General features: G+C 42.5%; 1 protein-coding gene across 10 annotated transcripts in view; it reads left to right on the top strand.

Moving 5' to 3' along the window:
* Window positions 1-7094: 7094 nt before the first annotated feature.
* The window catches only part of PRR5 (proline rich 5), an 89820-nt gene continuing 69805 nt past the window's right edge, over window positions 7095-27109 (top strand). For 2 of the 10 annotated variants that reach the window (XM_035550980.2, XM_035550981.2), the window contains exons 1-2: window positions 7096-7204; window positions 7339-7405. The gene's annotated coding sequence lies outside the window, so the exon portion shown is untranslated. Of the gene's footprint in view, window positions 7205-7338; window positions 7406-7491; window positions 7610-7691; window positions 7710-27109 lie in introns of those variants that run through there. The other 8 variants (XM_050712721.1, XM_050712710.1, XM_050712716.1 and 5 more) reach the window with 7 other exon arrangements.

Below are 27109 nucleotides of genomic sequence, written 5' to 3'. Positions count from 1 at the left end.
CTGCTTCTTTGAAAGTCATTAGATCTATGAGACTTCACCTCTGCAGAACATCTGGCCCAACATCAACAAGATACTCCCTAAGTCACTCGTGCTCCAGGCCTCCCATCTGTCTCTCTGGGTTGAGACACTGGTCTTAAGCTTTTGCAAAGGCAGAGGAAAATTGCTTTGAGAGAACAAGGAAGCCCTTTTCTGTCCAGTATCCGGTAGTGTATATAAAGTCCATACTGCCAATGTGAGAAAGATGCATGGTAAAAGGAAAATAGGTAACTTCTACAGAAAAAAAAAAAAAAAAGGAAAAAAGAAATGCATCATCATTGTGCAGCTGAACTCAGAAGATGTTATGCAATACCACTCTGAAACTCTTCAGTGGCTTTGTGGCTGGTCTAACCAGTCTTTTATATCATGGAATCTTCCCCTACATATTATTCATTAAACAAAGGTATTTATTAGAGCAGAAACTGCAGCATGTGGCATAGATAACATCTAACATTTTTTGGAACACATCTTGCCTTTTTGTGAATGGCACTTAATGCTTTTTCTGTGGTAGGAATGATGTATTCCTTGGGAGTACACAGAAATTTTCCACTGTCTAAGCAGGTAGGAGCCAACAAATACCCTACTACTGTTTCCACACACCTTGCTCATCCATGACTTGCTCCTAGTATGCTCTTCTACACTTTTTCTTCTGAAAGCTTAATATTCCATACAATGGACTTTGTCTGCTCCTGAGACAAACTTTTAAATCAATGATTTTCCACACTGATTTGTGGACTCCTTGATGTCTTTGACTTTTTTGGATCCACCAAAATGTGCAAATGAAAAAGGCACTGTATTGCCAAGTGGGCTTGTGTTTGGCAGCTAGAAAGACTGAAAACCTCAGATTAGGCAGAAGCAGAAAGTGTTATACATGTACCTGTCCGTTTTGGCCACCTGATAATAACCCTATTAGAGCAGATGTTCTCCAAAGGAGATGAATTACACAGGCAGTGTTTATCATTCTGGTGGTACACAAGCTTTTCTTGCAATTATTTGCATAGGTCATTAATTTTTCCATGTTGATAAGTGCTTTTCTCTCTCAAACTTCCTTGAATTGTCCCTCTTCAAGGTATCAATGAGAAACTCCTAAATGACCATGAGTTGCTCCATGATCAAGGATATTGCTTGGTAGATTTTTTTTTTTTTCCTCTCCCACAAAGCCATGCTTAAGAAATACCAGGATCTTGTGAACAGGAACCAGACTTGCTTGTGATAGAAAATACGTCCTTAAGCAGGATTGCTACTTACCTAACTTCGCACCTATATATCCACATGGATATGCCACTTGACGTTTCAAAAATACAGAACTTTGAGGCCTTGGATCTTGCTGAGTAGCAAACTACCTATTGTCACTTTGATATGACGTTATATGATATAATATGATCATACCAAATATGTAATATACTATAAATATAATCATAATTTATGATTCCCACAGTCTTCAGTCATTCCCAAAGAAAATTAGACTCATGAATAACTAGAATTTTGTCTGCCTCTGTTGCTCCTCTTTTCCAAAGAGAGCTGTATGGTGTCTGCAATGACATCCCATTTCCTTATGTAGCCAGTAGAGGCCAGCAGTTTAAACTCAAGAAATTTGTAACCCCTGCATGTGAGATCTGAGTTCACTTGTATTTGTCGAGAAAGGTCAGCCACGAGTCCTACTGCAAACAAGTGTTAGAGAAATGATAAATGAAATGGAGCTGATTTAAACTGTCCAGGGCATTCAGTCATTATGCAAGCAATGCACCTGGATACATTAAAGAAATCAAACATTTATTTGGAACCAGCAGTGGCTGTACAAAGACAGATAGGTTATACTGTATATTACAGAAACTTCAAATCTTTTCATGGTAGTAGTAACCTTTGAAAGAACTGTTGCAACATTGTGTATAAGGGAGAAAATATGTATAAATTATTTTATTACTTGAGCATCAGATTTGTAATGTTAAGTATAAAGTCATTTTGTTATATAGATTTTAAAGGAGAGATCTTATTACTCCCTACAGCATTACTAGTCTGCCAGTATTAATATTTAGAATCTGTTACATCGGACTACTGTGAGTTTGTTCTTCAGGGTATTAAAAACAGTTCTTCAAGAAGAAAACAGCCTCTCTTAAAGAAAAGCCTCAGCAGTGCAATATAAACTAAAAAAAATACGAAATGAGACATATTGAAATGAACATATTTTCATAAGAACCTCCAATTGCTGAGTGATACATGTGGGTTTTTAGCCATTTTCCTTACAAAGTCTGTTATTACACAATTCAGAATCTCATTGTTCTGAGAAAATTAATCATAATTATGTTCCATCTCTTCTTTGAGAAAGACCCTCAGCACTTGACAAGCTTTAATGACCTCATAAGGTATGAGAATAACTTTTGCAGTGGGGGAAATGCAGTCAGTGCTGCCACGGAGTCTGGCAACTGCTTAGTAGCAAGTCAGCCATGCCATATGGTATCTTGGGTGTGGGAGGAATGGAAGGATCTGTTGAAACAGATCTAGTGGTGAAATGAACAGTGGTCCCAATTCAGTGGTCCCCTAGGACCTTGAAAAGGATGGCCAGAGAAGTGCTGTAACCCAGCTCCCTGGACCAAAGTGTGCTATTGACTCAGAAGTGCAGGAGCATTACATCAAGGAAACACCTGCGACAGTCCCTGCAGTACCCAGAGCAAATCAGTGCAGAAATAGTATTTATTTCCTGCAATGTTTCTTAAGATTCAAAGCTTTTCTTAGTCTCCCCTGTTAGAGCTGTTCTGCTTTGAGGAAGTCATGAGACACTCAGCATGGCTGAGAAAGTCCCAGGATCTGTTGACCAGGGTAGGTCAGAAGTTTGTCTAGCTTTGAGTGTCTTTTCCTAATGAAAGCTTCATTTGAGAATTCCTGCCATACCCAGTCCTGGCTGGTTTACAGGATGAGATAAAAACAGGTAGGAGGATGGTCCCCTCTGTGGTTGTAGCCATCTTGTCTGTGGGATGGTAGGTTCAGGATGGTAGGCTCTGGCTAAACACCTGTGGGTTTGAGCAATGCGAAGCATGAAAAGAGCAGTGATCCCAGCTGGCATCTCTGCATGGTACTACAGTACTGTTACCAATAATTGCGCTTAGGGGTGATGTAACACTGAACTGCATCATTAAAGATGCTGGTTTTTGTAGTGTTGGCTAAACAGCAGTTCCCTTCTCTGCAAACTAAGTCGAAACATCTGTTTTATGTCATGTATCCCACAGTACTGGCCAAACAACTCCAAAATAAAAAATGGTTCTAGTGTTCAAATCTTTTTTCTGTTTGCTGAATGCTTGATAGCAGCCATCTTCATGTAAAGAGTCACTGCAGTGCTTACATTTTAACTTATCACTTGAGGCATCAGTTGAGGTTGGAAAGTTCCTGGACCACCGAGACGCGATGTGAGAAGGGATGCAGGATGTCTAAGATGCATGTCAGTGTACGTTGCTGATTTGTTATGTGCCCTTCAGCAACTCATACCTGCTTATAAAATAGAAATTTAAGAAATAGCTATCAGTGTCTCAACAGAATGCTTTGAGAGTGTTAATTAATGTTAGTGAAGTATTTGGTATTCTTGGATAAAAGGCTACAGAAAAACAAATTGTTATCCCTTATGTTATAAATCAGATTCCACTCCATTCCTGAATACTCACTTCATCCTAGGCTGATAGCAAAAACTAACAAGCTCATAAAAAAGGTAAGATACAGTTGCCTGGGGGCATTCTTAATCAGAAGATCTTTCCTCTTCAGATGAAAAAGACGTCTACAATGAGCAATTTCTCTAGCCAAGAAACAAAGAAAAGGCTTCTTATGCTTAGTTAGATAGGGGGGTAATTACTTTGCAGCGAGACAGGGGGTGTAGGAAGAAGGCATGCCTGTGATACAGGCATCCTACTTCTGAGCCACTTAAGTGGAGAAGGAAGCCAAATTTCTGTGGCTAAATCAAGGATCAGAAGTTAAAGGTCTTTATCCCGGTTGCCCCATAGCTGAGAAAGTTATTTAATCATCTACTCAAGCCTTGGTTGCTTTTTCCACTGTCTGCCCTGCACCTTTTTGCTACAAGCCACATTTCAAGCATTGTGTTTATGGTTCATCTTCACTTCTGCTGAGCTTCCCATCCTCAGATCTACAATGATCACTTGTAATCTGAGGAGATTCAGCAGTAGGGACCTGTAAAACAAGTGTGCACACAAAACCTCTAACTCTGGGAAGTAAAGTAATTCTGACCTTGCTTTTTAACCAGCTGGTGAAAACTAACCTTTCCTATGTGCTCTCACTTAACTGTTAAAAAAAATGCCTGATTGGAGAGGTATTATTGTTCTTGCAGATGAAAGAAATTTCTGCCTCCAGTAATACCTGTGGAATGAAGCTGCCTGGAGTAGGCATGCTACAGCTTAACTGAGGACACATGCTGGCAGTTATATTCCTTGACAATCTGAGCTGGTAGTTTTCCATAGCTCTTACCCAGTATCAGGACATCAACCTTTTTCCATTAACTCATCCTTTCTGCAGCTCTGTGGTTTCCTGTGCTTGTTCTAGTGCAAATTTCCTTCCATCCACAACTTTTGTCGTGCAGCTTTTACTTTGGAAGGCAATAGTTCTGCCCTTGTTTTGATGATTGTGAACCACTGAGGGCACAAAAAGAATGCTAACAGCTAACACCCTACATTTCCAAAAGCCCTACATACTCTTTCTGCTGCCATAGCTGAGACATCTAAAAAAAAGTGCCACTTCAGCATATGAGGCACCAGGAAATGTTGGCTTAAAATTAACTTCACTGATCTCCTGTCTCTTTGGCAGCCTGAGGACATGAGCACAAGCAGTCTCCTATAGCATGTGGATGACCATGTTTCTTGCAGTGCCGTCTTGGAACCTGCCTGAGCACAGCTGATGCAGGCTGCAAGCGTGGCTCCTGCTGCCTTCACTGCTGCCACTTGGGCTGGCCTGGTGAGTAATGTTGTGGGCGAAAGCAGCCCTGCTCCTTGTAGATATTCCAGCTGAGTTTTGCCACTTAATTCTCCTCGGCAGCTGCACCCAAGGGACGGAAAGGCAGATCATGGAGCTGATGATCCAGGGTAAAAGCTGCTGCTGTTTTTCTCCATGTCTCAGCTGTTTTGCTTGTTATGCCTCTGCTCCCTTTGATCACCTGCTGCAGGAAAATGGAAAGGGATGGAAGTCAGACTAGGCGCTATCAGTGGGATAGCTCCCAAGACCTAGCACCTCCTTGTGAGGAATGTTTACCTTGTCTGGCAGATGATCTGCACTGAGCAGCAAAATCCCTCAGGCAGAGAAAATCCCAGACTCCTGTCTTGCTGGAAGCGTGTTTTCAGGTGGAAACATGAGGCTGGCACTGGGAAAGGAGGATGTGTCACATGGGGAGCAGGGATAAGCTTAGCTGTCTGTTGAGTTAGCTTCTTCTGCTTTCCTGGGCATGCTTTGTTTGACCATTTCCAATGGATGATATTCCACCTAGCCAGGAGTCAATAAAAACTAATATTACAAAATAAGGCTCTGATCCTGCAAGAGGTTCCTAACAGAAGAGTTTTTGTGCCTGTGCAGTATTGATGGAAGTCAGTTGGGCTGTGGAGGGGTGCAGACAGGTTGTTCTGTTTAGATTTGGGTACGATCCTGGGGCCTAGCCATCACCAAAGTCAGCTCTAAGCACCAATTCTCTCTTTCTCATACTTGATAGGACATACACTTTTTTTTTTAGCTAAACTTTCTAGAGATAATGCAACTTGCACATTTTTGCTTTGCAAAACAAGCAAATGTATTTGAGACTTCTGAGAACAATTTCGGATACCAGTTTCTACCAAGAAAACCAGAGTTGGTTAATTGTGATTCTGTGAAAACTTCTGGGTCAAAGACCCGACTCAGGTTCCTTTGCGTGTTCATTAATTGCTTTGTTTTTTTTTTAATCATTTTGTTTAGATTTCTAAAATTGAGAGAACTTAAAAAGCACATATGAAAACATCTCTTCCAAGGGTTTTATTTTGCCCTAGAGACCCTACTGTATGAAAAAAAGTCCATGGTATTGAAGAAAATATGCGTGATCTGGGGAGAAAACTGCCCCATGATCCTCAGATTAACTCTTCTTTCCAGTCAGGGACACTCCATTCATTCTTTTGCCTCAGGTTTAGATGGACAATGTTATCTTCTCCAGGTTTATGTGGTCAGTTAAGCTGATGAGAAACCACAGGAATATCATTGTGTATGTTTTGTGATTCTTGCGCTACTTTGTCATGGACTTGTGAGTCTTGTGATTGAGCAGTGAAACATGATTTCTGAAGGTATAAATACCCAGTGACAACCCATGTGCTCCTATTGACTGCAGAGAAGACAAGAAACAGGCAACTGTGTAATTTATTAATTGCTTCAAGTGCATAATTTGACCTGAACATTGCAAATCGAGGAGCCCTTCTGTGTTTTAATGCTTAGTTTCCCTCATACCCTGTTACTGTACAAAGTGTACTCTGAACAAACACTGGATCCATTCCACATGCTCCCTCACTGCTGCCCAGCTGCCACCAAACTGGGCAGAAAAATAGTAAGCAGCCCCTCCAGAGACCAGAAGACCGCGGGTTTTGGTGCCAGAGGGACAGTGGTTGGATGCTGTGAGCAGAAATACCCAGACATGTGCCCACTCCTTGGCATGGCTGCTCCGTTGCCCAACTCTGCCGAAGCAGGTGGGAAACAGCCCAAGGAGCTGCAAAAGAGATGCGGTGGAACTGACCTGTATAAAACCTGCCTTGGATTAAATCCCTGCGCATTTAAGCTCTGGCTCCATTAACTCATCAAAACTCCCCCCTGTGAAGCCGCACCTTTTGGCCCAGGGCCCTGCGGCCCCTCAGCGGGCCGGGCTGCAGGGCCCCACCCGCGAAGCTATGGGGCGCCCGGGAGGGCCTGCGCGGGCACAGCGGGGCTCAGGGAGAGGGGGCTGCGCTATTTTACTTTACATTTTACTTTACAGTTTATATTTTATTTTATTTTATTTTATTTTATTATTTTATTTTATTCGCCAACCCCCTTCACCCAGCTGCCGCCGCGCCTCTCCCCGCCCCGCTCCGCCCCCGCGGCCGCGCATTGTGCGGCACGGCCCCTCCGCGCTGGGAGTGGGGGGTGGCCGAGGGCCGGGGTCGAGCGTGGGAGCTCCCCTCGGCGCTGGGAGGTGAGGGGCGGCCGGCCGGGGTGCTCCCGGCTTTGTTCGGGGCCGCTTGGGGCGGGAGGGGCAGCGGGGGGTGCTGGGGCTGGGTAGGCGTCGCGGCGAGGTCGGCGTGTGGGCGCTCATCCCCTTTCTTGTAGGGTCTGGAATAGCTGCTGGGGGCACCGGGATCCTGCGGGTCGGCTGCTGGAAGCCTTATTCATGCAAGTAAGCTCCATGTGCTCATATAGGATTTACTTACTTGCCCATTTATTTATTGCAGAATTATTTATTCTTTTATTTGTCAATTGCAGAGCAGTTGTGCGTGTTTCCATCGTGTAGTGGGTGATGATCTTTGGTCACTGCTTCATCTCAGCAGCCGTGTGTGTGTGTCGTGCGCGGTCACTGCTGATCGGGCGAGCATCGTTAAAGGTCCAGTGTCTTCATTTTCCCCGGGAATGCATTAAGTTGGATGCACACCAGCCTTTTAATACTGTGGAGGCAACAAGAGCAGGCAGCCTGAGAAAAAGGAGTGAGGGAAATGATTTAGCTTTTCTACTGCTTCTGATTTCCAGCCAGTGTGCTTTTAAGCATTTCATTTAAATCACAGGAAATAATCAGTTTCTGCATCTATCAGCATGGTGATTAATTATCAAAACATAAGTCTAAAACTAAATTTCGATGCTTCCTTTGAAATAAATGGCTTTCATTTTTCTGTCTCGCTAAGTCTCATGCACAGATGAGTTTCTTAAGGGAAGAGAGGAGTGTTAGGTGATGATGAGGCAGCTTCCTTACAGTTTGAATAAGAGAAGTAGTACAGTATAGGCCAGCTATAGAATAAGACACGCTTGACATCTAGCAGATAAGTGGATTTAGGACTGTGGTGCTGCCTTGCAAAACTATTCCTTGTTCATAACTTCTACCATAACCAAAGAATAATGCATCTGAAACTTAGTTCAGGGAGTCGAGTGAATGCTTTGTTTGAACAACCCCAGTTGTTGGTGGTTGTTTTTTTTTTCTTTTGTATGGTAGTCTATTAATATGTTACAGTGAAACATACGTTGACAGGGATTTTATATTTATAATACACACCATTGGTAGAATGAGTTAGTGCTTCATCTTTCTTATTAATAACCTAATTAGGGGAAAACTCTGGAAGGAATAGGGAATTAAGACGTCTTCTCAGTGGATATGCAATAAACAGATACTACAAAGCAGACAGTGTAAGAGGAATTTCCAAAAGAACTCATTGCCCAAGACAGCTGGATTTTTAACATCTTAGGTTTGTGTTTAGGCTCCAGAAAAAACTGCTAGATTTTCATTACTTTCTTTTTAGTTCTCAAACTTTCGTATCCAAAGTTCTGTGGGAGACCTTGATGGAAACCTTTCTGTGTAAGCTAGTAGTGCAGGTCAAGTTCTGAGTCTTCAGCATTTCAGAGAATCAAGCCCTGAGCAGTTCAAAGAAAACCTGATCCTTACAGTTACAGTCACTTCCCTCCTTCCCCAACTTCTGTTCTAGAGGCATTGTCTTTCAATTTTTATGGCAGATAGAATTAGTTGTAAGATGTAGCCACAATAAAGTGAGCCAGCAATTTTTTTTTGTGTGTGTAAAAGCCAGTAGGATTAATGAACAACTCCATAAACACACATGATAAAATGCAAGATCTGTAACAGAACTGTAAGTGGCAATTACTCTTTGCACAAAAATAATAGGTAATGGCTAAAAATAACATTTCCTGTTTCAACAACAGAGTTAAACGTTGTAGTGGGTATTAGCTGAAACAAGGTAGATTGGTCCAGAGTTGGCAGCTCTAACAGTTTGTGCCAGCTGACACTTTGGCCTATTTCTTTGTTTTCCTGTAAAACATCATTCTTGCATGTGCATTTGTTAATAAACCACAAACGCAAAGCAAAAAGCTGTTTGCCAAAGGGAAAATCAGAGCTTTTTTGTGGCACAATAGTGGCATTATAATTTCTGGAGCATGTTCTGATCTCACATACCTCTGCGCAGACAGCTGAGCTGCATTCAGCTTTTGCCAGGGTTGGTCCTGTTTGTGGGAAGGAGCATCCCTGCTCCAGAAGGAGAGCGATTTGGTCTGGTTCTGATCATCTAATGAGAGGAAATGACAAATGCTTGTCCAGAAGCATGTCTTCTTGGTACTGTTTGCTTTCCCTATGGTTTCTTAGGACAAGAATGGCGAATTTGGGTTGGGAAAAAAGTGATTAATTATCTAGTGTGTATCTAGCCCTTTGAAGATGGGAAGTACTATATAAGGATTATTTGAATTAAGCATTGTTATTCATTGCTGTTATAGACATCACTTGCCTGTTCAAGATTTCTATGTTTCAAGTTGTTGGCAGTTTTAAAGCATTGTTTAAACAGTGGTTTAGATCTGTTTCAGCAGAAAGGTCAGTGAAACTCTTTTAATAGGGGGGAAAAATAGGTAAAGATTTTTCTGTTCAAGTGTTTTTTTCAGTAGCTGCAAGATCCATGTATATGGGAGAGGGGAGAAGGGAGCTGAGTGAGGAGCTGTGGTGTGAGGTAAAATTCTGATGGTGTTCTTTCACGCCACCCTGCAAATACATTTGTATTTAAAATTTTCAGGCAAGCCAAACTGTAGGACCAGTGCAGAATGCTAAATGAAATGTGACAGCTAAATCAGAAAATGCCATATAATGATTCTGGGAATTCCCTTGCTTAGACAATTGAGTTTAAGACTGTTACTTGTAGTTATTACAGATCTGAAACAAAGGTGTGGGGAAAAAAAGAGACATCCATTTTATTCCAAGCTATTTTCACTTCAAAGATGTTTACATTCTGTCATGTTACCCTGTGACTACTGGAAGGCTCACAGGAACTGTAAAACCAAAATCCCTTCCTGCCCATCAGCTAGCCACAATATACGCCTTTGTGTTGCTCAGGCTGAAATTCAATCTGCTTGAGAGGCTGAGGAGCAGTTTGGGGTGCAGCGTTGAACAAAGAGATTATGGGTAGTGTCACACATACCCTTTATGCTGCTTGTGCAAGCAGACAAAGCAGCAGCTCTTTTGGGAAACTTGATGTGTGAGAATAAAATATATTTATGCTCTCTTCTGGTGTGATGCAGATACCATGTTGATGACAACCAAGGAAAGAACATGAAAGACATCAGAAGAGCTCAGTGTGTTACCTTTTCACATGTAAAATTTCGGTGTCTGCAGTTAGTGGCAATGAACCTTCCTGCATTGTGGGCTGACCAGCAGTGCAGAACCATCTGAAGGGACTGCAGGGTGGAAGTAGGACAGTCAGATGAACGGTAGGCTAGTGTGAGCAGTGGGTGTGAAAGGACACACTGAAAGTGACAGGGCTGAAACGAATCGAGGGTCTGTAACCAGACGTGGCTGTTAGAAGTGAGATAAGGCAGTGCTGTTGTCCGCGATGTCCTGGTTGCAAACGGAAGAGCAATAGACTTCATGTGTGCGCCATGGCTGCGTCTGGCTCCCTGGGTTAAGTAACAATTCAGAAGGCTCCCTGGGCCTTTTGAAAGTTTGAGAGGGGAGGGAAGGAGCTAATTAGGTGATCGAAGGGGCTGATTATGAGGAAATGCTTAGTGTGTGTAGATTGTCAAAGAGATGACTGAGTTGAAGCAATGATAGCGACAATTTTAGGTGTAACTACTTGAGAGAGAATCACTTAAGCTTTTGCAGGGGTGTGTAACTAGACTTGAAGGGCTGCAGATGAAAATGGAACTTGAGCATCAGAAAAGCTTCATGTTGGAATGATGCTAAATAATCTTTCATGGAAAATGCTGGTAGCACTGTTGGTTGTTTTTTAACAGCTCCTGGAGAACCCTGGAAGATGTCCTGCAGGGCTAGCAGCTCCGTATCACATCTGCCCTGGCTGAGCTGTTCCTGGGGATTGGGATGGGGACTTCAGAAACATGGTTTCTTAGTTAACAGACCAGCTCCACTGCTTGGAGTCAACTTCTGAACTCCCCAGAGTTGCCTACCAAAAGGGACAGGGTCACCCTCTGCGAGCTTGGGTTAGTGCCTGTAGGGAAGGAGATGGGTTGGGTGAATTAATAGATCTCATTCCATCTTTAGCTTATAGGAACCTGTGGTCCAGGAAATACATGAACATGTGTCTTGTTGGCAGCTGAAATGCATGCCATTGTTCTGTAAAACAAATGCTATAACATATGCTATGCCTTTTTGGTCACACAGCAAGGGAGGAGGAAAGTGATGGAAGACACTTTCCTGTGGTGAGCACAGCAGCTCGGACTAGAAATATTCCTTGGTTTACATTGACTCTGCTATTTTGTGTTCTTGGATCCATGTTATATTACCTTGAGGAAAATCTGGAAAGTAATGGACTTCGGGCATTTTCCTGCTCTAAGTTCCAACCATTAGCTACAAAAAAAAAAAAAGCATATTATGGGAATATAGTTACCTCTTCCTTTGCTGAGTCCTGTAATAGACACAACATTGCGCGCTTGCTGAAATGTGCAAAGTAACTTCAAAGGAGTGTGCAGCTATTCTGAAATCTTGGGCAATGCACAAATGGATTAGAAAGGCTGAGGGCCATGATCCGAAACACACTGCAGCCAGGGGAGGGATGGCTGCTTTGGACGAATGCCAGGATTTTTTCAGTCCAAGATTGTACGTTTGCTGGTTTGAATTTAATCAGTTTATTTGGGATTGAAGTATTTATTGTTTAGAACATGGTTCCAAGAATATGAAGGGGTTGTGATTTTGAACATAAAGTTAATCAGTTTAGTGGCATTGCTGTATAGCAGTAGTTATTTTCCCGTTCCTCTTTTCAGATACAAGGTGGGTCTGTTCATGAAAAGTCTAATTAAAGGGACAACTGAACGACCAACTGGGGTAATAATGTGCCTCTCTCGGGTGGTTTGATGTCTTAACATGTAATCTTTCCTCCTATGAATTTCTTGGCATATCCTGGAATAGACCAGGCTTTGTATAAATTAGATATGCTCTTACTGCTGAAGAGGTGGAGTATAAATGCTCCAAGATGGTATGTTGCTGCTAGATAGGAAGCAATATTTTTATTCTGATTCATAGTGGCTGCTTTAATAATTGGTGATTGTTTGTCTTTCTTTAGCATGAATGGTTTATTGGAGTGCCGGCAGGGAAAAAAATGGCAAACGTTTACAACACTGGCTTACAGATGACCCTCCTTTAATTAAGTAAAACTTGAGCCCCAAAATTTCCTCATCGAGTGACTTAGAACCAGGTTTTTGCTTCCTGCATTGTCTGTTTAAAGTAGAAAGTAAGAAGAAACAAAACTATGAAATTTGTTGTCTTGGTTTCAAAGGAAATCAGGAGGCTTAGCAAAATTAAACATTCTTCTAGAAAATGCATTAATCCAGCTTGAATGTGCTCATCCAACCCCCCATAAGCCAGTACTGCTGGTTGTTTTCTTTACCACTGTATTCATATCCTTTGGAGGCTCCCTCCAGAAAATATAGGAGGTGACTTCTCTTTATTTGATTAACTCCTTGTACCCTGATCTAGAGAAATACCAGCATCTGGTTGAGTGTGGTGATTTTCACTGATTCCAGTAAATAAATTAATTTAATATGCAATTGGAAGAGGAACACCCACTGCTGTCTGCATTGCTTTATAGGTGCGCCTTGGTTTTATTTGTTATTAAAGTACAGGCTTTAATGATTACATGTGGAGAGTCTCGATTCGCTTTTGGCTGCTACCACTTGTTGTTAGCATGGTTTTGTGGTTGTGCAGGAGTGGCAGCATTATCAGAATTCAGCATTTGTCAAAGACCACTGTGACTTTTTTTAAGTTTCCTGTGTAGGACTCAGCAGAGGCCACTGGCAGTGGATTATCAGACTAAATGGATGACTAGCTTGGCTTGGTATAACAAAACCTGTACTCCTAAATAAAGCATCATTCCTGGTAGAAATTATCCTTCGCTGTGTCCTATCAGTGAGTCTTGAATCTGTCCTATGCAAAGTGCCAGGAAAAAGACATTCTTGTGGTAATTCTGGCATCCCTGAAGATAGGAAATGTTGGAAACTTTGAGAGTAAGTATGTTCTCATAAAATGTCCAAGACAGTTTTGTATAACTGAAATGTTTGGAAAGTTCAGATAAGAAGCCAGAGGTTGGCTCAAGTGTGTGAGATTAGCTTGCATGGATCAAATTTGGCATTACAGCATGCTTCTCAAATTAATTCTGTAACATGCAATTCCAGCATCAGTTTTTATTATTATTATTTTTTATTCTGCATGACTTTTGTTTATTTGTCACTATTAAGCAATTTCCTGGGGACACTCGAGCTCAAGTGTGTGCTTGTATGACTACCAGACTTGTCTGCGGTTATACAGAGAGACCAGAAAGTATTAAAGGAGGTCATAAGATATTTTTTCCCATCTACAGCACTACGTACACCTTGTTACAGTCATCACGGATTTCTCAAAGTTTACCGGAAGATACAATTTGAAGACTGGCGCCAGCCAAGAAGAAGATGCAAGGTTTATGCTAGTGTAATCATATGTAGAAAATACCTTTCTTTTGCTCTTTTTAGGGTCAAGTTTTTAACACTGGCTACTGGCATTGTTCCTTTTTAGTCTTTTTGCTGGGAGAAGAGTATCCAAAAGAATATCTATTATCTGATTTAAATGCAGTTAACTTCATTTCCCTCTCATGGAGTTTCTAACAATGTTTAATGAGAGATGCAACTGAATTGCAGAGCTGCTATCTCCCCCAGAATACATTGGGGTCCTCCTTGAATTCCTGTGAAGGTTTCTTGGTCATTCACATTTTAATCCTGTCCCTCATAATTATTTTGTAGCATACAGGGAGTCCTGTAGGTGCTAATTCTGAAAGTCTTAGTCGTGCTTATTTAACAAGTAGTTCCAGACCGCTGTTTATCTGCTTTTGTAGCTACTGTTCATTCGGTTTTATTATTATTATTGTGCCTTTAAACCCTTGGGTTCAGTACCTAGGACCACCCTGTATTAGTCAGGATACAAACACAAAACCAATTCTCAGCTGACATTTTAGCAGTATTTAGATATCCTAGAGAGTAAATATCCAGCTTTGGGGGAACGATTTAAAACTGAGCACCACTGTTGCAAAAACAAGCCTTGTGCCCTATGGATGTTGAATGCTGCAGAGAATTAGGGTTTATAAAGTCTATATTTCATCAGTGTGCTTAGGCAGAAATGCAGTGCTTTTCCCCACATTCTCTCTTTGCCTTGCTTTTTCCTCTCATTCAAGCAAAAGGGATGATGAATACTTAGGCAAAGTATGTCCCTCCTATCGTCGTTCTTGTTTGCTTGCTTGTTGCAACAGTTTCTCTGTTCAGTGTTAAACAACAGGAGAAGAAAATCACTGCTAAAAATAAGGATATTCTATTACCATGTAGTCCTGTGAAAAAGGATGTTCTGTTTCCCACACAAATGTTCAAACTAGGGATGTTTCTTGTTGGCCCTAACATCTGTAATGGCAAGAATAATAAAAGCCTATTGAAATTAGAAATCATGGCTTTGTAGAGTGGAGCACTCTGTACCCTTTGAAGACTTGAGTCAGGGGGGCATGATTTTTCTAGGTGTTTGAGTTTGAGGCAGAGCTTAGGGGTGTCAGAGAGCAGCTAGCTGAGCCTGGGTTCTTTTCTAAATTCTTTTGCTTGTTTTTTCCTTTGGTTTCAGTATGGACTGTTCTGTACACATACATGTGTAGATGTACACACAGATGTGTGGTCTGTAACAGGCTAAGCATGAAGGTTGACCCGCTGCTCTTAAAGCAGAGGCCACCATGCCTCTGCACGTTTTGTAGTGTGTCCTCCCCAGGGCCCCATGCAACCGTGGGCATGGAATGTAAATCCACAAAGATAAGCCTGATATCTAGATGATGCCTTTGCTGTATTGGTGCAGCTGATGGAAAAAATGTATGGGCTGGCAATTCTTCCTGTTCATAGAGGCGTGTCCAGCCAGACCATGGACATCTTCTGTTCTGGCAATCTCATCACCAGCAGGTACTAGGAAGGATGGATGTGGCTTGGGTGTGGTGTACATAAAGGGACATACCCTTCAATGCTTCTTGCTTTGTGCTCTCTTAGGGAAGGTGGGGATTGGTGCATTGTTGTGAAGAGCAATGAAACAGGTGACAAGTTTATTGGGATTCCTACTCTTCCAACCTGAGCTTTCCAAAGAATGGTTAGTTACATCTGAGAGAGCCCTGAATAGCTCGAAATGGCTTTTATCCAAGTCTGCTACTAAGCAGTATTTCCATAACCCGGGGCAGGATTACCTGTGGTTTGATCTTTGGCTATGACCCAACTCTACCGCTGTATGATCCCGTATAATGGCTATAGGTGTGTTGTGGTTTGGGATGACCACAGTGGTGAGGAGAGCTTCTGGAGGGACAGGAGAACCTTAGGCAACTATTGCTGCTCTTTTGGCTGGCTCTAGCAGCTCTGCGTACATGTTCAGAGATCCCAGAGTTTCCCCTCCCTCCCCCTTTTTTCTTTTTGTTTTTAATAAAATCTCCTGCATCTGCTGTGCTGCACGGTATCCTGCCTGCCTCTGCAAATGAGGCAATAATGGAGCACATTTATTAAGCTGGTAGGTTAAAGAACAGGAAATAACGGTGGATTTAGTGGAATTTGAAGACAGTTGTGACCTCTGAGGAATAGTGTGTAGTGTGCTAGAATAAAGGTCTGGATGGTGCCAGGGTGGCCAAAGTCATAGGGGACATTTAAAGTTATTTAAGGGAGAATCACTTTGCTTATGCTTTAAAAACACCTCATTGCTTTGCTGGTTCTGCAGCAAAGCCCCTATCTTCCTACAATGGAAGCAAAGTAAAATAGCTTGAGCATGCTGGCAATGCAGGTTCCTCTCTGACCAGCACTTGGTTTAGTCACTAACTGATGACTTTACTGCAGAAGAGGAATCCAAACGGATTGTGGTGCTTTGGATGCTGGCAGGCAGTGTCTGTGAATGGTGAGTCCTGCGCTGCTGCAAGCAAGTCTCAGTGCTGGCGGCTTCCTCTGTAGCTGCTGAGCAGGGTGTGATGAGCCAGGGCTTGCGCTGTTGTGCTATGGGCTGGGGCTGGGTGAAGTCTGAAAGCACTCGAGTCAGAAACCTAAGTGGAGAATCTGTCTGAACAAGTGCTGAGGAGCCGAGTAACGCCTATGTATTACAGTAGCTAAAGGTACTGATATATTTCGCACTGCTTTTCAGGTATAAATAGTGTCCATAGGAAGCACTGTGTGCCTTTTTCTTGGGGCATTTCCATGCAAAAGCCACTGTATCGTACTGTAGCTCATACCTGCAGCACTGATAGTTGAGTACTGTCGAAGTTGAATACTGTCCTATTTCCCATCCATTCTTCCCCACCCTCTCCAATGACTTTTCCATTTCTTCTGTTTAAGAGCTGTAAATTACCACAGTAAACCTGTGAGTCTCAGGAGATATGTTTGTCTGTGGCTGATTTTACTGAATGGAATGGCATAAAAGATGAGACTTCGCACATTAGAATACTGGGCCACATAGGGGGCATTTTCTACTAAGTGGAAGAGCAAATGTGGCAAACTTGAAGAAATGTAAGAGAAATATTTCCTGAAGCCTTTGTGTATGAAATAACTTTGGGGTAGGATACAGATTCAGCAGCCCTGCTGCACCTCAGTGGCCTTAAGTGAAATGCAGTGCAGCTTTCTGGTGCCCAGGTAGAAGATGCTCGTTTGGCACAGCATTGCTCGATGCAGCTGCAACCTCGTGCCTCCTCCCAGCAAGGCTTTGGTACGGGGGACAGTTGCAGGGACAGCACAGAAGGGAAATTACCTCCCAGTTCTCCCTCCAGTGAGGCAGTGCCCTCTGCCATCACATTTGATTTTGTGTTTTCTGTGAACGTGAAGGTATCTGCGTTCATCTTGCATTATACTGGGTGATTCAGGGTTCTCCTCGAACCTCTGGCCTCCTCCTTTTTTAGGAGATCTTTTCCCAAGGTGAAAGTCAAATTTGGTAAAAAAAATGCAGAACAAATATGTATAAGCAATCCTGACCCAGATTTTCAAGACTTAGAAATTACTGTGAAAGAAGAGTAAAAGGGCTTATGCCCTGCTTTCAATGTTTGATTTTATTTTTTTTTTTTTGTAATAGAAAGTCAGATCCTGTCCAACCTGCAAGTCTCTGTGACCACAGTAAATCAGGCAAGGCAAGAAGGGCTCTTGAATTTCTTTCTTCAGCAAAACCTGTAGACTTCTGGCCAAATCCCACTCTCTTATTTTAGGCAGCAGATTGTTTCATCTCTTGAAGCCCTGCCTGCAGATTGCTGCGGGCAGTCATTAAAAAATCATGGATTTGGGGGGAGCTGTAGGGGGGAGCATTCCCTTGTCTTTAATTTTCTTTTTCACCTTAGAGGCCTATTTTTGTTTGTGTATTTTTTCACTTTCTTGAGCATCATTATAGTGTCAACTCTAACATTTTAGAGAGAAGGTATTTTTCTTCCCCTGCCCTTTAATTAAGTGATTAGAGCCACCAAACGTCATCCCAGGAATATTCCAGCAAAACTGGGACATTCTTGGTGTGTGTGTGTGTGTGTGTGTGTGTATATATATATATATATATATATATATGTAGTAAACAGGCAGAAGGAAAAAAATAGGATTTTATAGCAGCAATATAATAATAGTTGTAGTTGTTCAACTTGCTGGGTTTCAGAGTTAATTTGGAGGCAGGGCAGTCATTTTTAAGTTGTCTTTAAATAGAGTGCTGAGGGGTGAATGTGCTGCATTTATTCCCCATGGGGAATGGAGCAGCGCCGGCCTGGGCTGCCCTTCTTCAGGGGGGCTGCGCTGCCGTTGTCTTGGTGAGGTATTCAGCATTCGGAGTGTGAGGCTGACTCAGTGTGAAACAAATGGGATACACTGGTCTTTTGTGGCATCTGGCAAAGCCTTTCTTCTCCCTCATCATTTGAAAATGAAGGGAAATAGGGAGTCGTCTGGCTTGCTGCTATGAGATTATGTGGAAACTTTTTGCTGCTCGTTAGTTACCCATGAATGGTTGTGCCTAGAATATATCCTGAGAGAACATATGCTTCTGGTTTTGCCTGTGTTAAATAATCCTTTCTATGCTGCCTTTCCACAAACCTAACTCAGTGAGCTTTTGATTCATAACTGGGGCCCCACAGTTTAAGAATAATGCAAAATAATAATGATTCAAAATTCTTAAATACAACTACTTTTATACTGTTCTGTAGATGCTTAGGAGCCTGCTTGATAAAACTTGGAGGAAAAAATGTTTAACTAGTAGTTAATTTTTATTGAGGTGCAATTGCCCTTGATGCTTAGGTTTTTTTTCCCCGAACAAGGTCTGAGAAGGGACGCTTAGGTTCGTGCAGTCTCTTGAACAGCTTTCGGGTTTGGGGTTTGCGTTCTTTGGGGTTTTTCCCCATCATTCTCGTTGCTCATTAACCCCTGGCAGCTTTCCAGCATTGTTCTCTGTGAAAAAGTAGAGCAGTGCTCTTGTTGCTAAGTCAGCAGAGATTGAACGATAGTGCTGGTAAAGGTTAGTGACTGCAGCTGAGGGCAGCTTCAGATCACAGATCCTCCCTGGCAAATGCACCTCTTCCTTGCTTGGCAAAGGTAACTGCTGCCAACACTGGCGGTCGCTGTTCAGGAGCTCCCTTCTGATTCACATTTTTTTGGCTTTTTTCTCTTTGTTACACAGGTGGAATAACTGATGCTCCGGTGTAAATACTGTGACCCTAGCAAAAATCTCTCCCTTTATGATAAACACCAGGCAGATGATTATATCTCCGTAAAATGCAGAGCAGTGAGAAAAAAGACTCTGCTTAAATTCATCATTAAAGCACTTACCCACTAACATTGACCACCAACACAGTTTTTGACAAGCTCCAGTATGCCTGATATCCAGACTTCCTTTTCTTTGGTTATCACCTAACTTCTGCTATAGTAATGCTGGGTTTTCATAAGATCTCTCAAAGTTTGGTTTCATGTGCTGTAAGATCTTATGGTTGGGTTGTGCTGTGGGATCTGAATCTGAATTGCGTTGCTGTTCAGCTGATTGTGATTCTGGGTCTCCAGCGTTTCCCTTATTTTTGTGGAATCTAGAGAATAACTAACCGACATGGGTGTCCAGCTGTGTCACCTTTTGCTGCAGAAGCATTTGTTCAGGATTAAGTGACTCCTGCTGTTTACATGGGGTTTTTTCCTGCTTATGAAAGAGTTGTGGAAAGGTGTAAGCACTCAGTGTCGCTTTCAGGTGTGTAGGTTTGTGTTCTTGATGAAATTCTCAGCTCGTGCAAGGAGGCCTCTGCTGGATGACTCAAATTAGGCACAGTAGAGATGCTGTGGTGCCACCCATATCGCTGCCTACTGATGCCAGTTACAATTTTGAGAGACCCCCTTTTCTTCACCCATTTGATAGTGTCCCCTGCCAGGAGTTAGTCTCACGTGTCTGCTCTGCCCAACAGACCACATGGGCCCACCCTAACCACCTCAGGCAAAATCAGAAGAACCAGGTTAAGCTGTGAATGGAAGCTGCTGAAGTGAGGATGGCTGCCACAGTACTGGTGTGGGTGCTCTTCCCTCTGCCCTGGGCACGAGGATTGCTGCAGCTGGTGACTTCTTTGCGCTTCCACCTGCATCTGCCAGAGGTTATGCTTGCACTGTGTGATGGTGTTGTAGCAGAAGCTTGGATGTTTTCCAGTAAATCCATTTCACACCAGTGCAGCAACTGTGTTTGGGCTGAACTGGAGTGTTGCTGTGAGCCTGATGAACGTGTTGGCAAAACGTTCATCTTTGAAATGCCTAAAGGTTGGTTTTCTAGCATCTCTTTTTCTCTCCTCTTGGTGAGAGGCTAATACTTGGAGGCTTCATTTAGTACAGGTTTTTTACCACGTGTTTTGGTACGTGTTCCCAATGCTCACAGAGCTCTGTGCAGGTAGGAAGTACCTCTTTCTTTGGAAACAAACTCATCCATCCATTCATGTGTAAAAATGTTAACAGTCATGGAAATTTTGGTAGGAATGCAACATGACAATCAAGGATCAAGTCTCTCAGGAACATGTGAAAAATTACAGATTTATTTAATTAAAAAAAAAAAATCTGGGTGGAGGTGTCTTTCTCTTTCACAATTTTAAAATGGGGAAAAGCTTTAGCCATTTTGGGAACCAGTTGGGTAGTTGGGATAGCTCATTGCTTTTATGGAGAAGAGAAGAATGTGGAAGAATTCTTATTTTTTTCTATTTATTGGTGAATCAAGGTTCTTTTTTTTTTTTTTCTCTCTTCATGTTTTTATAATATGAATGTTTCTTTCCAGTCCAGTTGACACCAGTTTGACACTCAAGACCATCTTGAGGCTGTTACATTCATTTGCTCACAACAGTGGCAGTCTGGGACAAAGCAGTGCCACGGTGGTTGACAAAGTGACATTGTAGTATCCTGGCTATGGGGTGACAGGAGGGAGAGTTGGTAATACGGCTGTTGTTGCAGTTACCTGTTGGTGATAGTGCCTAAGCAACTTATGAGCAGGACTACATTGTATTAGGCTTTACCTAAGTATATGAAAATAGGCACTTCAAAAGTATGTATAAACTACACATTTATCTGTACGTACACTCAAAGTTAATAGAAAATAAGAGGTCTGGTGAGGACTCCTTAGAGAGGAGACTACCTCACAGGTAGTGCCAGCAAGGATGCTGCAGCCTCCCTCGGTCGTCTGATGGCTGCCCAGTGTTGACTGCTATAGGCTAAGCCTTAATGAACAAGCATGCATTAAATTTGTCTCTGATAAACCACCAGCTGTTCTGCAGGAATAGCTTCCAGATTGTGTTCTCCTCGGCAGACAGGCTGGGTTTTCTTCCTGGACTTTTGTGGGGTTGGTGAGCCAAAAGAGCATCACACCTGCCTGCCACTCTTCCACTGGTCTTACCTGCACCAGAGCAGCTGTGCAGCAGCAGTTGCCGTCTGTCTGGGTGAGAACAGATTGCTCGCACAGAGAATCAGGAAGTCGTTATAAGGCGAATCTCATTTGCTCTTTGAGCACGTTGAGATCCAAGCAGCTCTCCCTTCCCCCCACTGAAAGGGGAAGAAAATCATAGGAGAGAAAGCAGGAGAGGAAAGATTCAAGCTGCATCCACGCCATCTGTGCGCTTGGAGTTGCGCAGCTGCTCTGCCGCTGACAGGTTGTGCTCTCCCCACCCAGCGGAGACAGGCAAATGAGTTGTGTAGTAAACCCAAGGCTCTGAAGATTAATACTGATAAATAGCCTGGCCAGAATAAACTGCGTCTGGAGGAAGAGCCTCTAGCTGCTTTGAAACTTTCAATATCCTCTGCCTCCCCTCCCTCTTTTCTCCCTTCACTGCGTTCAAGATTTGCCCAGAATTTGGCAGCCAAAAATCATTCAGTACAGATGCTTTTTCTGGATCAAGTCCTGTGCTTCTGAGTACACCATGATCAGTTTTGGGACATCAAGGAGTTATCTAAAAGCACAGGGGAGTAGCCAGTTGTACCCACGGTGAGACAACTTCTGTCCCCAAAATTAGTTAAGCATGTGCTTAAATGCTTCATTAGCTCCAGGCCTCCATCTGCTGAGTGGGGCTGCACAGTTTTGGACAGTCCCAGCTCCTGGGCATGTGGAAGAAACCTTCCTTTTATTTGTGAAGAAGATGTATTTTGCATCTATTGCTGTGGAGACTGGGAAAACAAGCAGACATGGCCTCCAAGGTAGCAAATACTAGAAACTAAAAAAAAATACCTTGGAGGTATTTGTGCTTTTGTGAATGGCTTTAGATATGTCTTGACATCTCAGAGGTGGGGAGTCTATCTCTCCTTTTTGGAGCCACAGACTCTTCAGGGAGGTCTCAAAATAACCTGGCTCCCAATCCAGTATCTGTTGACAGCAATAGGAATTTGTATTAAAAAATAATCACAGCACTATTTTTGGTTTTCCTCTCATGATGTTACTAATGATCATTGAGATTTTCGAGAAATTAGTCACTGGCAAGTGTCCCTTCTTGAGCCTGAGGGCCATTCAGGCAGTTGTCAATCCCCAAGAATAGCTCTGCGCTGTAGTCATCCCGAAAAATATAATGTCTAGAGGCGCTGTGCACCTTTTCCTTAACTATGCAGGGAGGTGACGATGGGGGGACATTACAGCTCCTTAATGTTTGTGCTGTAAGGCTTTAAATTATTGATGGCAGAAGCACAAAATTACATCTGAGTTGAATCCAGGTGTTTTTTTTTTTTTTTTGTGATAGTCCTGTAACTGCTGCTACTTGTATTTACCTCTTCTTTTTGAAGTCATTTTATTTCCTGCAAAACCCTTCCCTCCATTCTGCATCCAGCGCACCCAGTCCTGACATTGATGCGCTATACCTAGCCTCTGGCTAGTTTTAGCGATGGGGGAAGTACAGAGCCATTAGAGATCCCGTTTGTCTTCTCCCAACACTATTTTATACTCTGCTATACAGGCATACGGTCCTCACTAGAGATGAGTCAAAAACTTTTTATATCATTTTCTTCTTCTGTTCTCAAAGGCTTTTCAGGGGTCCAGGCAGCAGTGCGTGCTTTGGGAACGGCAGTAGGTGCAGGCTGTGGAGCTGTATTCTCCTGTGACTGGATTTGCTGACAAAGCTTTTGACTAAGCAAAAAGCTAAGCACTACTTCTTGTGCGTAGTTAGAAGCCAGCTCTGATCCTGTAGTAGAAACGTCAGAGGAAATTTAAGAAGTCACTGCCTCTAGCTATTTGCTACCTATCTTCAAAATGCATGAGGCTGGTGGAGCAGAAAGCATCTCTGTATTGCATCTGGCAGCTTCACCAAAACCTCACCTTCCTTGGCAGAAGACCTGAAACAGTGGGGTTTTGCACAGAAACAGATACAGTGCCACATATCCCCTCTGCTAGCTTTGCTTTGGTAGAGCAAGGGAAGGGACAGAAGTGCTGGTAGTGTTGTAATTTCTCTTTGCAGACTTGGAAAAGCTTTTTAATGAGTGTAGGATGAACTGCCTGTTTGTTGTTCTGTTGAGGATTTGTTTTTCCTTTTCTCTTGCATTATTAAATGTGAGTGGCAATAACTTCAGCTTTCAGGATACGTGATTGTGGGGCACTATCCATGCAAGGATATGACTTTTTTTTTCCCTGTGGTCATGGTGAGCCTGGAAATGAAAAATTTCAATGTTTCACATGCCTTTTGTCCAGTCCAAAAAGGTGTTGAGCCAGAAGCCTGGTGGTTTGAATGGGGGAGTTCATGTTAATGTTGGTGGCCATTAGAGCTTGTTCAACAGAGTCTACAGATTCGTGAAAAGGGAGAAATAAAGTTGTCAGAGGTGGCTGTGGGTCATGCCCATGTTATTCTTTTTTTCCATGCAGATTCAATATTTGTATTGCACTGGAAATCACTTTTGGATCCATTCTGTTGTCAGATGCCTCCCTCTGCCTCTTCTTTTGCTTCTTCCAAGCCTTGCTTACTGCTGGCCATGCCAGGAGTGATGGGCTGGACATGAAGGCAGTGATTTGTTTCTCTAATCTGGTCAGGGGTGTCAGGTGCCCAAGATCCATCGGTCTCTTAATCCCTCCATAGAGGGCTGCTGTTTTTCTTCATAGGAAACTACTGTTCACTGTGGATGTTTTTTGCACGTGCTTCAGAAGCAGCTGTGTTAAATGTGGGCTGGCACCTCTGCAGATGGAGGCTGAGCACAGGGCTTGCAGAGGTGCCAGGGCAAGGAGGGCTGTGGGCAGGAATGGCTTGTACATAGGAGGAGAAATGGAAATGTTCCCCTTTTTTCTTCCACCGCAAAGCAGTCTTTGGGAATGAGGACGGAGGCGAATGAGGAATGGTTTGCCATTTATTAAAAAAGAGAGACAGCTGAAGCGGAAAGCCTCGTTTTTTTGGAGAAATGTTGCTGGAGAGAGAGAGCCAAACTGCTGTGCAAAACCCTGTCTGAATTTGCTCAGTTTTCAAATACAAGGGTAAATCAGTTGACAATCCCTGTCAGTGAGATTGCTGTCTCAGTCACTTCAGGCAAAGGAGACCCAGCAGGTGCTCAAGTGAAATTCTTCCCAAATGCCCTCTTGCTTACACTCAGCTGCATCACTTTCCAGTAAAACCACTCAAATGCCGTGTCAAAAATTCAAGAATGAGTTTGAGTGCTTTAATGGAAGCAGAGGAAAGACCTTTCTGTATCGTCCCGGAACAGCTCATGGAAAGCTCAAAGGAAGCTTGTAGTGTTTAGTTAGGCTCCACTCATCCACCCAAGAGCTCCTCTTCCAGAGCTACCTAAAGCTGTAGTGTTTCATTGAAATCATGGTGGGACGTTGACTTCAATGGCAAATCAGTAAATGGGCTTCTGGTATAAACCCAGGTACTAATGTATCAAATCTGAATATAGCTAAAATGATGCACATTATTAGGATTTACCAGTCTTTTCCTGCTGACATGTGTTGAATATTTTGCTATAATTTTCATTAAAAGCAGAGCCAGAGCAGTGCAGAAAGATTTTAAAAATCACAGTCTCCAAACGCATTTAAGAACTCAAGGAGCACTGCTGTTGGTTACTTTATTTATTTGTTTTGCCATGTGGCAGTCACCCCTTGAAAAATCTAATACTGTTTTACCTCCACGATGCAATTCTCAGCCTGCTTGCAGTACGAAAACATTGGCAGTGGTGAAGCTGCAGTTTGGTCCATGCAATCAGCTAGTCTTTATAATTAAGACTCTGTGTATGGGAAATGAAGGATGAGAGAGGTATAAATAGAAGTTTTGAGGGTGGAGAAAGTCATAATCAAAGATAAGTGAGGAGATCTTTTGGTGCTTTTGGACTAAGCTGATCCTGTTAAAGTTTTGTTATTCTTGGCAGATTAAGTGTCATTACTACAGCAGAAAAACTCAGAGGTATGTGGAACGGCAATGAATTGTCAGCAAAAAATTAAGCTAGAAGAAGTCAGTATTAAGAACAGTCATGTTATTTGTCTGAGGTACAGTGTTACCCCAGGGAAAGGCAACAGGACTTTTCCTATTGATTTCTGCAGCCAGGAATTCATCAGAATTCATCCTCCTATTATAATTTGAATTTATGGTATAAGTTTCAATTAAAGTGACACTTTAAAAAAAAAAAAAAAAAGAGCGAAAACTAAGATCATTAAAATGCAGCCCAGAGGAAATAGACATCTTTTATCTTTGGCAAAATTAAACATACATACATCATCTTATACCTTCAAATCTTCCGTAAGTCTGAAAAAATGAATGAATGAGGGCAACTGGGAAGCCAGCTATAGCCTATTCTGAACCACGTGGTTTTGATTGCTGGGAACAGTTGTATGCTGGTTTGTTAAATGGCCAAAGAGGGGAAGGTCATGAGCACAAAAAGCCACTCCCTTCATAGACTGAAATGAGGCGTAGTCACCACTGAGGAAAATCTACATGTCTGTAATTCGAGGTGTAACACAGAGCATACGGATGGTGTTTTTTATATTGATGCATTGTTGATTCATTCTTCCATGCGCTTCTTTGCACACTTCTGGTTGATTTAGCTGAGCTTGCAAAACCATGAAGTAGTGACCCAGCCTTCACAATTTCCAGCCACTGACGTTCCTACTGGTCATTTTGGCCCCAAATTAATGTGGTCTGGTAGAAGGTCTGTAACGCTGCTGCTGTGGGCTTTCACACAGCAGACCTCGATCATGTCAGGCTGACTGTAATTTAGTTACAATCGCTGTTTCCATCTAGCATTCTTGGCTTGCATCTTTGTTGACTGCTGTCACTGAAGATGGAGCTTATTTGCCGGTCACTCCAGGCTGACTGGAAAGACATGCACAGTAATAGCACAAATTAGTCTGTGTGACTGATTCCTCTGGCCACATCTGGCTAAGCAGTAGGTGTCAGTGGGCAACTGTGTCAGTTCAACTGAAATACGAATTTACAGCAGCTCTGTTTTCAGTCCTGAGTAGGAGCTGACATTCCCTTAGCTGAGCAAGTTCCTGCTGTATGAAAACAATGAGTTTCACCCACAGTCACGAATAAGTTAGTCATTTAGAAAAGACTTTTTCATTTAGAAAATGGATATTAATCCATTGCTTATGCTGCACCTCTGAGGCATGATCCTGTGTTTTACGACACAATTTTGAATAGCTAGTAGTATTTCGGCACCTACCCTCTCTGCCAGAAGAAGCATTTTGAACTCCACCAGCATGCATACGTTTTCCTCCTCTGCATCAGGTACAGAGCATACCTGGAAATTGGACTGCCCTCTTGCTCAGAGCAGGAGGGCTTCAGCTGGATTTGTGGCAGATCTGGGGTCCCAACACCTCTGTACTCATGTTTCCATCAATGCTGGTCTGGGGGTCTTGGGCCCTAAAACTATAACATTGTGGCTGTGTCTGCCAAAGTATTTTGGGTTGGGATTTTTATTGCTGCTTTCCCTATAGCAAGGTGGAGGGATCAGTAAGTAGTGCTGTGCTTGTGAAAACTGGAATGGTTCTAAAATACTGCTTCTGCTTTCAGTTATGTTCTCAACCCTTGCTAACAAAAAGCTTTATGAATTCTTGATTGGCTCTACCTGCCAACATAACATACCGATTGCTCAGCTGGTGCAAAGAATATGCTTAATTAATTACAAGCTCCTACAACTTTTGTACAACAGCATCATATGTGGTGTTTTTTTAATGCATTCTCTCTTTGCCTTTCCCCTGCACCTATAAATAGTTCGAGATGTACAGGATATTAGATGAAAGCAAAATAAACGTAATTCACAAGTTTTTTTAAAAAATGTATGCTCCATACATAGAAGGAGTAGCTGAGCTTTAATCATCAAAGTTAGGTCAAATAAAATTTAAAAAAAGGCAGTGGAGTTTTGTTCTGAAATAACACACATGCACCATCCTGAAAAAATAGCATTATGATGTTGGTTTATTATTCCAGCTAATCAAGTTATCACAGGTTACCAGAAGAAG

The sequence above is a fragment of the Cygnus atratus genome, chromosome 1, assembly GCF_013377495.2.
Source record: "Cygnus atratus isolate AKBS03 ecotype Queensland, Australia chromosome 1, CAtr_DNAZoo_HiC_assembly, whole genome shotgun sequence".
In the NCBI taxonomy this organism is placed as follows: domain Eukaryota; kingdom Metazoa; phylum Chordata; class Aves; order Anseriformes; family Anatidae; genus Cygnus; species Cygnus atratus.
The sequence above is the reverse complement of the archived record's forward strand: the minus strand, read 5'-3'. Positions and strand labels throughout refer to the sequence as shown.